General features: G+C 44.3%; 1 protein-coding gene across 7 annotated transcripts in view; it reads left to right on the top strand.

Moving 5' to 3' along the window:
- Positions 1 to 13,922, top strand: part of CDK14 (cyclin dependent kinase 14) — a 924,301-nt gene that overhangs the window by 514,330 nt on the left and 396,049 nt on the right. The window lies entirely within an intron of this gene.

Genomic DNA, 13,922 nt, shown 5'->3' with positions numbered 1-13,922 from the left:
GCTGTGTGGCAGTAGGGAGGAACTCTTTGGGGCATCAATATTTTAAGCCCTCGAAGCAGACATTTTTCATCGAATGAAGCAACTGAATCCTTCAGAAGTGCTAACACCTGGTTTTTTGCTGGGAGTATGTGAACTGTGGTTTGTACTGATCCCCTTGTCCTATTGAGGACACAGTGTACCTCATGAGGTTGTATTTTTCATATCACAGCACAACCTTCTCACCCAGTGGAATACAATGTCCTATGGAGGCTCCTTCATCAGTATGCATGATTGGCCATTTGCATAACAAATGCATTTACTCCATGAATCCGCTTCCTGTATTGTAGTAACATAAAACGGAAGTGTGATTTTTGTTGGTCTTCGTGGTGATGGTGGTAATCTCCCCACCCTGACTTCCACAGCCTCTGATCATCATTCAGGGAGGATTTTTGAAAAGGATCATTCCTCCCCTGGGCAAAACTAAGTAAGTGCTCTCACACTCCTGATGGGATTATGAACTAATGAGATGATTCTACAGAAAACATTAGAAAAAAATTTAAAATAGCCATATCATTTGGCTTAGAAACTAGATTTCTCAAAGTTGCTAACTAGTCACAAGGACACAAAGATTTCTGAATAGTAAAGTCCAACAATGGGGAAATAACTAAATTATTTTATTATTACTACTACCACTACTATTATATTAACTAACGAAGTACCATGGTAATTATTTTTTACACATTACCTCATTTAACTCTCACAACATCATGAAATAGGTTATTGTCATTTCGTAACTGTAGCGGAAAAGTGTGTCTGAATGAAGCTAAGCCACACGTCAGAAGGGTAATGATTAGGATGATGGTATGATAGTCACGCAGCTGACATTCACCGTCACTGGGGCACATGGTATGCTAAGGACTTACATGTATTACCTTGTTAATCTTCTGATCAAGAACCCAGAGAGGTGGGTGTTCTTTGTGACCCCGTTTTACCAAAGAAGAAACTGAGGCATGGGAAAGTTAACTAGAATAAAAGAGGTTAAATTACAGCATTCAAAATATTTCCGTTGGGATTTGAGTGCAGATAGATGGATTTCAGAGACCACACTCTTACCACCTGATCAACCAGGATCATGTGGTTTGGTATGTGAATGGCAGCTCAAAACCCAAACTCAGATCTGGTGGACAGTCTGCTAATCACTGAGAAGTATAGCTCATTAGTTAAGCTAATTCCATATGATGGATTGTCTTGTATGTGATGTGATTATTTACTGTCTTTAGAGGTAAATGGTATAAAAAATATAACACACAGAGGTTATCAAAGATAAGGAAGAAATGAGTTCACTCATCATATTAGGATTACACTCCCAGTTTCTGGGACTCTCCAAACACCTCTTCCTAGTTTTGTAGCAACCTGAGTACCTAATGTTCTCATCTTCCATATATGGGCCCCTGAAGTCTGCACCCACGAACATTCTTTCTACCTGACCGGCTAAGAGTTTTCTGCCCTCCCCTCACTCCAGGCACAGTCCATCCTCGCCTCAAATGCAAATAGTGTTGAATATTTTTTTTTAAAGATTTTATTTACTTAAGAATAGCAGCAGTTGAACTTTACAACCATCGGGTTATAACATTGGAGATGAACCCATAGCTCAGTGTTGTCCAGGGAACTGCAGAACCCCAGCTGGCTTGCTGTACCAGTGGTTGTCAGGAAGATCCAACCTTGTCAGAACTTGAGTGACAGCCATGCTTCTGGAGATGGTGCCTCATTTTCAACTCTAAGTAATTTACTAACTTTAGATTATAAATCCCAGATTTTGGCATTGGTATTCTAAATACCAGTTCTTGACTCACACTGAATCTGTCAGGAATAAGTAGCCCATTCATAGATGAAAGTCTGTGGTATTGCATGGCAGTTTCCAAGAGAGTGGGAGTGGGAGGGGCCCGGTGGACCTCGAGCTTATTATCATGAACATCACCCTTTATTGGGGACCGTCTTTTCCATAGCTGTATCCTAGCTTCTGGCACAATCATTGGCAATAATAGGTTCCCAAGAACTTTTTATGAATAAATATGTAATAATATACACATGTCGAAATTATGGTTAAATTATAGTTAAATAATTACATTGTATAGTTATATAGTTAAACCCTAGTTAATTATAGTTAACTAGTATATATAAAGTTGCAATAAAATATTGCAGCTGTAGCACATTCTACAGAAATACCTTGACCTAAATTTTTTAACAGCCTTCCTGCCAGTAAACTTAGCAGAGGTTTTGTTGGTCACTCACACCTTCCTGCGTACCTCATTCAAAGCTCTAAAAATAACAGCATCTCTTTTTGGAACAGGTAAATGTATAGATTGCCTTTGGTTGGCTGGCTCTGACCTACATACTTCTAATACAGGCACAGCCCTTACTCCCAGCGCAGCGTGTGAGGCTTTGTCCTGCTCTCCCTTCTCCTCCCCGGCACCACAGACACAACAGCACAGGAGAGGGGGTGCCTCATTTCCAAGTCCTCCAGCATTTCTCTGGCTCTCTCCACTGCCCCACTCTTAAGTGCAAGTAGGTGTCTCCATGAAAGAAGTAAACACATAGTAAAGGGGAGAAAGAACATTCAAGCCTGTCACCTGGCAAAGACACCCTGCGGGCATGCCTCCAGACCCCCTTGACTGTTGCTCCCCATTAACCAGCACTAAAAATGCAGAGAAAATGATTCACTTTTTGACCACCCCTTCCCCATTCCACTGGAGTGTTTGTCACTGCTCCCAAGTCACACAGCTCCCTTATCGTTCATGGCCTCGATCTCCATCCCAGCATCTCCCTGGCCTTGGAAGCTTCAGGCTGGCCCCTTCTTTTCTTGTCTGGACCAGCATTGCTCCCTCGGCCCTAGAGTTTGACAAGTCTTGGGGACTGGTTCCCCATCCTGCTTGTTGGCGGCCTCCATGGGAAGAGAGTGGTGACTTCCACCCTGGCTGCATTTGGATCAGAAATGCTGGGGTCCGGGCCTGTTTGGCTCTGTAGTGTTTTTTAGGTTGTTACGGATATAACAGCCTTTCATGCATCAACCACCATGTAGAGAATCATTTCTTTGGGAAAATATTTTGTGAGTCCCAAGGAGCTCTCAAACTATTAGAACACAACTCCATTTTAGGTGCCAATATTTAATTTTTGCTTTATGGAATTTTACAGCCATAAAGGGAAAAAAATCACTGCTAAGCTTTCACTTGCCATTTTTACACAATGGGGTTTTCTGAGTCTTGGGCGGAAACTGGTAAACAACACAAATGCTCATCAGTGAGAGCGGATGAATAACATTCTGTTAACATTATAGTCACATGAGAGTTTGGATGGATCTTAGCAATATAATGTTAAGTGAAAAAATAAATTCCAGAAGATTGGCTATAGCATTATATCCTGATATAAAGTATTAAATAATTAAAATAAAAATACTTTATAATCTTTATAAGGACAATAAAATTATATAAAAACAAAAGATAGAGAATAATGAACCTGAATCAGGATGGAGCTTGCTTCAGGTGGGCACGGCTGGGTAACTGCATGGGGCCTGAGCTCCTGGATTAGATGTGGCTGTTGTTAAATAACCCAGTTCTTGTCCGGGGTGATGAGCGCATAGGTGCTTATTCTGTTAATTGAAACAAAATTCTGTGCACTAGGTTTAAAGAAAGAAAAAAAATATTAAATACATCCTTTTTTATTACATTTGTCAGATTGGAATAAAAATGAATGACAAAATCAGCTTTCTTAGTAAGTAACTATAATGGGAGTATCTTTGACTTTGAAACCAATCTGAGTATGCCCAGTGGGTCCGCAGAGGCATGGCAGCCCTTAGCTAGTGAGGTTGCGCGGCTGACCACTCAGCTTCGGTCTGTCAGTCTTTGCTGGTCTTGCAGACATAAATTGCTTTATGAGTCAACTGAGATGAATTAACAGTCCTGTTAATAAAGTGCTGGCATCTGAGTGATGAGGTGGGAAGGGCACCAGACATCAGTCCAGGTTTGTCCTGGTTTTCTTGGTCAGGTCGCCCTTCTTTGCAGTATAGTTTTCTCATCTGCAAAGTCGCTATATTATCCTATTTTATTGGGTTGATCGCAATTCATGAAATAATAGGTGTGAATTGCAAACAGTAAAGCAGCTTCAGTGAAGTTACTGCTGCAAGTGGATATGTTCCCATAGCTCTTTCTGTTTACTTCATGTTCTAAATGCATAAAGTATCCATTTTGATGAAATAATATTTTGTAAATGGTAATTTTACTCTGTAGTAAGCTGAATAAGGAACACCTAAAAATATTAGACCCTGAATCTCTGGACCTATAATTTTACCTTATTTGGAAAATAGTTTTTTATGGGATTAAGTTAAGGATCTTGAAATACGGAGATTATCCTGGATTATCCAGATGGGCCTTAAATGCAGTCATCAGCGTCTTGGTAAGAGAGGAGGTTTGATACAGAAGAGAAGTCAGTGTACGGGTGGAGGCAGAAATTGGAGTGATTCAGCCACAAACCAAGGGAACCCCTTTAGCCACCAGAAGCTGGGAGAGGCAAGGAATGGACTCTACCCTAAAGCCTGGAGGGGAGGGTAACCTGGTAGACACCTTGATTTCAGCCCAGTGAAAATGATTTCCAATTGCTGACTCCAGAACTTAAACAGAATTAAAGTTCTGATGGTTTAAGTCAGCAAGCTTGTGATTGTTACAGCACTGACAGGAGATGAATACGTTCGCATTCACATGTTCTTGAAGGAAATGTAATTTTCTAAAACACACTTGAGGATGCAAAGTTTCATAGTGTTACAAATCAGTTCAGTAGCTTTGTCATTTTTAATTTTAATGCAATAAAAATGAATACTTGAAATACTACATTTTTGAAGGCAAAAGTTTTGCATCTTTGTGCCTCACGATAATTAGCACATTGCTTTGCACACAGGTGATGCTCAGTAAATAGGAAAACTATTTTCATTTGAGAAGAAGAAAATGGTGATCAATTTGGATCTGTGGTGTCATATATGACACATACATGTGTATTTGTATGTATCCTAGAATTTTCATTGGCCTTAAGTTTGCAGCTGAACTTAAGAGCATCAGTGGATTATTGTGTTTTGCCTGTTTCCAGAAATGATTCAAAGCCTCTTGCCATAAGAAACACCTAGGCTTTGAGACTGCTAAAGGGAGGACAGGAGAGCCATGTGGGGGATGAGCTTGAAGGCATAGAACGCCGAGCCAGTCTCATGCAATCATTGTCATCTGCGGGAGCTCCTGATAGGAGGTGCCCACACCAGTGAACTGGAAATTGCCCACAACCCCCCCTCCGCCCCGCACCCTTTCCAAATGCTGCTTGAACAAATAATCTTACCTAGGTGCTCTGGATGAAGGTACCTGCGACAAGAATTTCCTCTCTATTGTTTGTGCTTTTTAGGTTGAAATATCCAGTTAGAATGTATTCTTTAAAGCAGCGTTTCTCACACTTCAGTGTCCATATGCATCACCTGGGGTTCCTGTTGAATGATAGATTCCGATGCATCAGCTCGGGAGTGGAGCCCGAGCTGCTTTCTGCAGGTGATGCTGAGGCTGCTAGTTCCTGGACCACGTTTTGAGTAGCGAGGCTCCAGCATCTGGTGCTCCTGCCTCCAGGTCCCTCGCCCTGGGTTCATTTTTCCACATTTCGTGCCGCTGCTTTAGTCAGCCTCTCGGTGTGGCATCTGCTTGGCAACATCGCCCCCCTCCAGTCTCCACAGCCTGCAGCCTCCAGCTTCGGGCTGCTGAACAGTGTGCATGTACACTTCCTTGACCTCGGCTCCCACAGCGTGCAGCGGGGACTGACAGTCTGAGGCTGTGTCACAGTAACATGGCTCAGTGAAAAGAAGAGAAAAGCCATTGAGAGGAGAGTGAGATCGATGAGGGAGTCTGGGTTTGGGGAGACAGGAGAAAAACAGTAGGAGAAAAGGGGGAGGGGAAAGGATGACTATAACCTTGGAGGAAAACATATTTTAAATGAGCTGCTCTCGGTGCAGAATTTTCCGCTGAAGAGCATTTTCTGGAGTAGTTTTCAGATTTATTCTTTAGTTACCCTCTAATTTCTCTAACAGCCAACTGCTTGTTTTGTTCACTTATCTGCTGTTTGTGGCCCTTTGGATCCAGACTTAAAAAAAAAAAAAATCTATGAACCATCTCACTAAAATGAGCGCCTCTGAGAGATCCCCTGGTTAGATTGGGCCAGTCAGCCCCAGAACTTGCTGACATTAGAATCACCCGAGAGCTTTAGAAAATTACACATACCTAAGCTGCAGCGCGGACCAGTTAAATCAGAATCACTGGGGTGGGTCCCAGTCCTTAGTGTGTTTTTTAACCTGTTTTGTTTTTTTTTTTTAATGCCTCCCAGTTCATTCCCATGTGCAGCTAAGCGCCACTAACCCAGACCTTTACCTTCTAGCGGGTGAATTGAATTCACTTTAAGTAGAACTTGAAGGGCTGTCCTTTATTTATTTTGATTACTTCCCATCTGAACCCTTGCCATGTTGAAAACTCTGCACAGTATTTTGGAAACACCATCTCTTAATCCAGCAGTTGAGCCACTGATTAAATATTCAAGCAGCTTTCTGAAGCCCCAGGCAGCTTTTCGTTTTCTCAGTGTAGTGGCTCCCCCTGCTGGCCCTTCTCAGTAAAGGCCGCTGTTGTGCAGAAACTGCTGTTTCTGGGCTCTGGAACAACCAACCCGGAATCACAGCATCTTAAAGCTACTTTTCTAACCCTATATGCAATCTGTATACCATTGGCCATTGCCAAAAACAAACAGTCCAAACGCTCTAACCCTTATCTAGTGGCACTGTAGGTAAAGCCTAAGTAATGATGGAAGAGAGGAACTATATGTGTGTGTGTGTGTATGCATATGCACAGACGCACACACATATAATATACATGCATATACATATATATACATGCATATATTTGCTTATCATGCTCCCACAAAAGATTCTGATATCAGCCATTGATTGTGCTGGTTCCCTGCAAAATAATTAATATCGATACATACTTTGGATAGAAAGTAGGGAAAGAAAGCTTTCATCCATATCTTCTCTACCATCCTTCATCTCATCATAACCCTTTTCCTTATCAGCTCACGTCTCCTTATCAATCCAGTTAGTTATAATTATGGCCAAATAAAAACAAAGATAGATGCAAATGCAGGACCTCATCCTGTCATGCAAACTGTCTGTTGTAGTATTACATCAGAATTTTACCACAGATGCCCTTGTGTCAATGGAGGCGGAATTCGATCCTTATAATATCTGAATGCAAAATATGGTGCAGTCCAACTCTTAGCTGTGATTAAACCTCATAAGGCTGCCATTCCAGTTTATGCAGCTCTTGTCATTAGAATGCCCTTCTCTCTTGTATATTAATATCTTAACCCATTGGCCCTTGTTTCCCATCTGACTCAGCACAGCATCAGTCAGTCCCCCCACTGACATTGCAGTACTTCACGTATTTGAGGTGATATCCCAGACCATTTCTTTCTCATCGAGGGTGACATTTCCAGTCCACCTCCTGGGACATGGGTCCACCACCCCCTTTCTGGGTACATCCCGTTGAAGACTGTGTTATTTATTTTTGTCCCTCTTCACATGCAGCACCTGGTACTGGCACAGCAATCCAGGTGTGCTGACTAGTATGATTCAGTGATTTAATCTGCATTCATTGCTTATTGCTGGGTAACAATATTACCACAAACCTAGCAACTTTTTTTTTTTAAAGATTTATCCGCTTATTTGAGAGAGCACGAGGAAGGGCAGAGGGAGAAGCAGACTCCCCGCTGAGCAGGGAGCCCGATGTGGGGCTCTATCCCAGGACTCTGGGATCATGACCTGGGCCAAGGCAGACGTTTAACCCACTGAGCCACCCGGGCGCCCCACAGACTTAGCAACTTAGCACACATTTATCACCTCACAGTGCCGGTGGGTCAGGTATCCAAGCGTGGCTTAGCTGGCACTCTGCTTCACGGTTGCAATCAAGGTGTTCAGCAGGCCTTCAGTCTTACATGAGTTTGGGCTGGGGAGGGATCCGCTTTCAGAATCATGCGATTGTTGACAACATTCAGCTCCTTGCAAGCCATTAGACTGAGGGACTTAAGTTTTGCTGGCTGTTGGCTGAAGCCACCCCCAGTTTCTTGTCTTATAGGCTTCCCAGTTTGAATGCTTGCTTCCTCAAAGCCTGCAAAGGAGCGAGTCTCCCAGCAAGATGAGAGCTGGCATCCTCTACAACATAATCACAGAAGTGACATCTCGTCACTTTTGCCATATTCTGTTGGTTAAAAGCAAGTCATTGGTTCCATGCACAGTCAAGGGGAGGAGTGTCAGCACCAGCAGGCAGGGATTATGGAGCTATCTTAAAGTCAGCCTACCCCAATCTCCTTTCATTTCCACTGGGTCTCATAGAATTTGTACTTAGCTGAAAACCACGGGTCCTTGGTTCCACAAATTGTTGCCTGCCAGGTCTTTGCATCTCAAACAATTAATAGAACCCAAGTCTAGACTCATGTTTATTGCTATTAGGTTTCTCTGTGTTAGGTTCAGCCAGTTGTTCCTACCTGATTAAATATTCTTTAAGTCTGGCTCAACCATCAGAATATTACACATCTTTTCTGTTGTGTCACCTGAGAATGTAAGTCATTTTTCTGTGATGTTCTTTAAGTCACTGATGAAAATGGTGAAGAAGTTGGTATGTAGTACCTAGTGTGTGTAGTGTGTGTGTGCATGTTGGACTGGAAGAGGGAAGAGAATGAAAAAAGTCCTTGCTCCTCATACCCAAAACTTCCTTCTGGAGTCTGGTCAGTGGGCTGTGAATCATTAATCACCGTCCGAGCCCCACTGCTGCTCTCTGATCCTCCTGGGAGCAAGAGAGTGCAGCTCTTAAGAGCACAGTCTTTCTAGTCGAAGCACCCTGGTTTTGCACTCCAGCTCCACTTGCTTGAGAACTGTTTTTCGAGATAGAGAGCACACAGGCAGGACGAGACTTAGGAAGTTCTGCTTTTCTGTGGCTCATCTTTGAACTCCAAAACACCTGTTTGGTGTGGCAGCCAAGCCCAGTTCTGCCGAGCTTCTTCACAAGGTGTATTTAGGAACTTCTCACTGAGGAATCATAAAGAATCTTCCAGAACCCAAAGTAGTACAGCTCTGAAACTATTTTAGAGATGTATCTTGTATGTGTGGACTTTCAGAGTTTGGCTTAAAAACCATTAGAGTTATTTGGTGGTTCTCCATTTCCTTGAATTTGTTGCTAAGTCAGCTTGAAATCACCTGCCCTGGCCCAGAATGCCTGTCTCATAAAACCGAAAAACCTAAAGTGGAAACCCAGCACGTTCCACATCACTGCTTTAGTACAGACCCATGTGAGCCAGTTTTATCCGCATTTGATAGGCCAGAGTTCCTCTGTGCCGGAGTCTCTGTGAGAGACTCCTCTGACCCTTCGACCCAGGGAAACTATTAGCAGCCCTTGTTCTGTTTAAACCGTGGGCATTCTTCAGGAAAAGCCTACGGACTCATTTATAGCAGCCCCGGGACCTGACGGGGAAGTGTGAGAATTCGTGGAACTGTTAGTAATTTGGAAGGGTAAGTAAATATTTCTGACAAGCCCTAGTTCTTGAGCTCTGAGCTTTAGAAGTTTAGAATCCGCTCTTCTGTTTCTGGTAAAGTAGATGTTTCAGCAGAGAGACTCTCTTTTTCTCAGTGTCTTCCTCTGCTCATCAGAGAGGCTGACACGGTGGGTGGGATCCATGTCATAGCCATCAGTGCGGAGGTAAGCCCAGAAGAGTAAGTTTGGGGTCGTTAAATCCTAGTTCATCAGGGGCAGGCAGTGTAAACCTCTACTGAGAAGGTGAGATCATCTCTTGTTTTTCTTAACAGATGATAAAAGTCCAGGAAATCACAGAGACACCCTTCTGGGAACTGTGTGTGCATGAGTGTAGGGAAGTAAGACGATTTTGTAGCTTGTGTTTTGGCTTTTGCTTTCTATTACCATAAATATGCTAAAGAGTTCCAAATGTTTTTCTCAACTTTAATCCCTCTCCTGAGATCTGTATCTGTATTTCCAGCTGCTCTTTACACACCCCCTATCTTGATCTGCAGGCCTTTCTACCATTCAATAGATCTAAAATTAAACTCATTGCCCCCAGCCCCCAAATTTGTTTTATCGCCTACATTCTTGATTTTTAGCTAATAACTTTTATTCCCTATAAAATGGCTCTTAAATGGTAAGAAATCATTTTTTAAAGATTTTATTTATTTGAGAGAGAGAGAGAGAGCATGCATGTGCAAGAGTTGAGGGGGGAGGGACAGAGGGAGAGGGAGAAGCAGACTCCCCACTGAGCAGGGATCCCGACGTGGGGCTCGATCCCAGGACCCTGAGATCATGACCTGAGCTGAAGGCAGACGCTTAACTGACTGAGCACCCAGGCACCCCAGGGAATACATACTATGTCATGACTCATAAAGTACACATATACAGACAGAGATATAATGTCAATAAATTTTCATAAAACATTGTCTTTAACATGTATGTTACCTTCTGATATTACTTGTTACATTCATCTTCAGAAAAATGCTGATGTCAACACTCTGTAAAATTTACAATCTCCCAGGGGGTCATGTGACCTGTAGTCTGAGAAAACCTGAGGCAGAGATAAAATGCAGTCTCCACTTATGCGTTCCCTGGCCCTAGCCTCCCCTTCCATAACCCAGCCAACAATCCAGTAACACCAAACTTCACGCTATAATCCAGACACGCCATTCGCTCATTCAGTCAACATGTACTGAGTGCATATTTGGTGTCAGGCACAGAGTAGACCCTAGGGATCTAAAGATAGGAACACTGCAGTCTCCACTCGGAGGTCTACGGTGCAGTGCGGAGACAGGCCAGTAATGTAACAACTGTAAGGCAGTGGGTAGGTCCTGTAAGAATCCTGTACAAAGCCCTCAGAGGTTATGAGGATCTTGGACCAGAAAGTCTTTCAGGAAACGGTGGCTTGTGAGCTAAAGCCAGAGAAAAAGGTAGGAGTTAACCTGGCCAGTCGTGGGCAGGGCATTCCCGACGAGGAAAGCACTGTGAGAAAGCACGGGCATGAGCAGCAGGGGAATTTGGAGAACTGAAAGTATTTTGACATAGTCCTTCCTTATAACCAGAGTTCTCTGCTGGCACTACCCACCCCCTCCCCCACACCCCTTTTGTGCACGTGGCCAACTATTACTCAGTGTTCCCTCTGCCATGCAGCTGTTCTCCCCGGCCCCAGGGAGCCTCAGGCACACCCCCACTTCAGGCTCTCAGCTCCCTGTGCCCACACTTCTGAGAAAGCACTTGTGTTGAAGGCAGCCCACCGCTGCCCCCGCTCATCTGGCTCACAGAGCGGGAGCACCTCCAGGCAGAGGCCCCATCTTATCCTTCTGTCTTCTGTGAGGAGCACAGTAAATGTTAGCCCAGTGCAGACGTGGACCAATAAAGGAGCAGGGAGACGTACCAACCATGGGCACAGGTGTCAGGTGAAGCTTCTTGAATGACCTTGTAGAAGACGTTTTAGCGTGTCTGTCACTTTAAGACTGAAAGCCGCTTCAGATGTTACCAGCCTGCCTATTTGCACGTGTGGGACGAATGTGTGAAAGGTCGGTGGTGCTATTTTCTTCTGCCCCGTTTTATTTATTTACTTTTAGAGAATACCTCTTTTTCTAAGCTAAACGTGTCCTGGTTGTGGAATGTCTTAGTTAATAGAAACGAAAATCTGCCGCCAGAGACAACGTGCCCCCATTTTCTGCCGGGCACAAATCACCAGTCCTCTGTAACCATGCAGTTGAGCCAGATTGCCTTCCCGAAAAGGCTTTCGCGGGGAGAAAGACTGATTTTTAATACTTCTTTTCCTTTGCCCACTTTCTAGCCACCTTGTATTTCTTGCACAAATGGCCCACGGGTTGTAGGCGGGAGAATCTGAGGTGTGGAGTCTTCGTCAGTCCGCGCTACAAGAACTCAAAAAAGCACTGAAGTATTTTCTCTTTGCAGGTGACTTTTATGAAACGGCCACAATATTTGATAATCACTTTGAAGCAGAACACTGAGTATGGCTGGGGCTAGTGCCTGTGAAAGAGTTTTGGTAACACAAACATTGTAGAGACATTGTGTACAGTCAGGGTAACAACCGTACCTTCACCCCAAGCGAGAGAACAAGGTTCACGTTCTGGCTGGACTTTCCGTGGTTTATAAAACCTTCAGAGGGTCTGCGTCCTAGGTGATGGATTGATTGTGATCAAGTCGTGATTTTGAGCCGAAAATTCCTCCCTTTAGTTGCTCAAGTCCTTCACGTCCTTCGTGCAGACTTCCGTGGAAGCGCAAAGGGGAGCATTCCTCAGATGAGCCGTGCGCCGCCCGCACGGCTGGCTGTCTCCCTGTCTTGAAGTACTCGTCGGAGTTAGTGAAAAGAAGGGGGAAGTGCCTTTTGCAGACACCGTTACCGCAGTGGTTCGTGTCAGACAGGGTGTCCGTCTCCTTTCCTGTCCCGCAGCCCCCTGCCCCAGCCCTCTCGCCTGCCTGCCTTCACTGACTGCCCTAGTGTGGCCTCCCATGTGGAGATGTGCCTGTTAACATTCCTGCTGATTGTGCTTGCAAAATGCATCGGTTACAATTGAAAAGAATTGTATTATCTCATCCCAGAGCCCATTGGGGAACATAATACGTGTATTTAATCCTGACTCACCAGAGAAGGAGGGAGTGAGGGAAGCACTCGCTGCGTGTTTGCCACTCTGATAGGACAGCCCCGTCCCCCTAGTAAACAAACCCACAAATACTCGAAGCTCTGCATTTCCTTACTGCACAGCAGTATCTGCTAACGCTCCGAGAAAGTGAATGTGCTTAATTCCCTCCCGTGATATCTGCCATTCCTCCTCTTTTGCCAGTGTCTGGTTTCACCTCCTGCCCTTTCTCACCTGTTGGACTATGCATGTTGGTCCGTCACGGCTTGAGTTACATTTGGTGTTGGGCCCCAGATTCTCCCACGTGGCTAGTGCCGCCCCAACATGCCCCTGTTTTCTAGGGTCACTTGGAATAATATCTAATACTTACATAGTGCTTACTCCTGCCACGTAGTCTTTCACCACAAGTGAGGTGGGTGCTATTGTCACCCCCAGGTTATAAAGGAGGGAAGTGAGAGCTCAATTCAGTGAGGAACCTCAGTGAGATTATTTCTTGCCCATGGTCACATGACTAGTAAGGAGGGGAGCAAGGATTTGAACCCAAGGAATCTGTTTCCAGGGTCTGGGCTCTTAAACCCTCCAACTCCACTGTTCTCGAGTGGTGATTGACCGTGACCACGGAGTGTAGCAGCAGCCTTCGGAGGACCTGGATGTTCGCATGGGGCAAACCCAGTTCTGTGTGAGCTGCAGTTGCCCTTTAATTCCTTCAACCAGATCAGACATCATGGTGGTAGAAAAAGAAATGGGGAAAGAAGGTGAAAATGTGGATGAAGAAAGGAAAGAGTGTAGAGGGAGGACAGTATTGGGGGGAGGGGATGAGGAAATTCGAAGCCACATAAAGATGTTACCTGAAATGAGCAGTGTAGCTCATCGAGAATGAGCATCCCAGGCTGCCTGTCCTGCTTCTTTGAAACATCGTGATGCTCAGAGGATGCGGGGGAAGGAATGACAGAATTTGTAGAACTGCTAAATGATGAGACATCTGATGCTGGAGGAAAGGATAAAAGCTCATGCAAGAATCATGAGGGACACACGCATACTTGATTCAGTTCCATGGAGATGACAGCTTACCGCTGGAGTCCTAAGCCTACTTACTAAGTTTGGAGTTGATAAAATGCAGCAGATTTCACTGCCTGCGTTCAGCTGCATTTGTTAAAACGCAGACATTCATCTTGGGTGGCTCTTTAGCTTTTAGTTT

This window comes from Ursus americanus, chromosome 3 (genome assembly GCF_024610735.1).
Source record: "Ursus americanus isolate L20-20 chromosome 3, mUrsAme1.1.p, whole genome shotgun sequence".
Classification (NCBI taxonomy): Eukaryota; Metazoa; Chordata; class Mammalia; order Carnivora; family Ursidae; genus Ursus; species Ursus americanus.
This window is presented reverse-complemented; position numbering and strand designations above follow the sequence as displayed.